A 647-nucleotide genomic window follows, 5' to 3' on the forward strand; every position below is an offset into this window, starting at 1 on the left:
TTTTTTTTTAATTTTTTTACTATTGTTATAATTTTATTTAATTTTTATTATTTATTTGAATTTTTATTTTTTTGTTTAATTTTTATTTTATTTTTTAATTTTTATTTTATTTTTAAATTTTATTATTTTTTTAATTTTTTGATTGCATGTTTTATTAACTTTTTCTTAAATTTTTGTTTTTAATTTTTTTTTATGTTTTCCAAACAAGTTGAAATCATAACAACATAACATAAACAATGTTTTCGGCGCTGAAATACGCTTTGGAACTGTTTTCTCGCATTCAATCAGCTTTGCGCTCTGACCAGCTCGGCGCCCACTATGACCTGTTCGCGCTTATTTGTACTAATTTGTATAGTACCAGTTTTCTCGCATTGGTTCTCGCAATAAGCGTCAGTCGGCTCGGCTCGGCAACAAGCGGCCACTCTGTTCGCGCCCTTAGCTTATTTCATGTAGAGAGCCCATACAAAATTTGAAACGAATCGGAGATATGGTATTATTTTTTTTACGATATCCGTCCAACTTAAAAAAGAATGCTTCATGTAAGAGAATGGCCATATACATGGCGTACGAGTAACATTCTTTGCCGCTCATATTTCATCAAAAAAATCATGACGCATTTTCATTTGACCATTCACAACTTTTTATTT

The sequence above is a fragment of the Rhagoletis zephyria genome, unplaced genomic scaffold, assembly GCF_001687245.7.
Source record: "Rhagoletis zephyria isolate East Lansing unplaced genomic scaffold, Rhagoletis_zephyria_1.1 Rzeph_scaffold_13707, whole genome shotgun sequence".
Taxonomy (NCBI): domain Eukaryota; kingdom Metazoa; phylum Arthropoda; class Insecta; order Diptera; family Tephritidae; genus Rhagoletis; species Rhagoletis zephyria.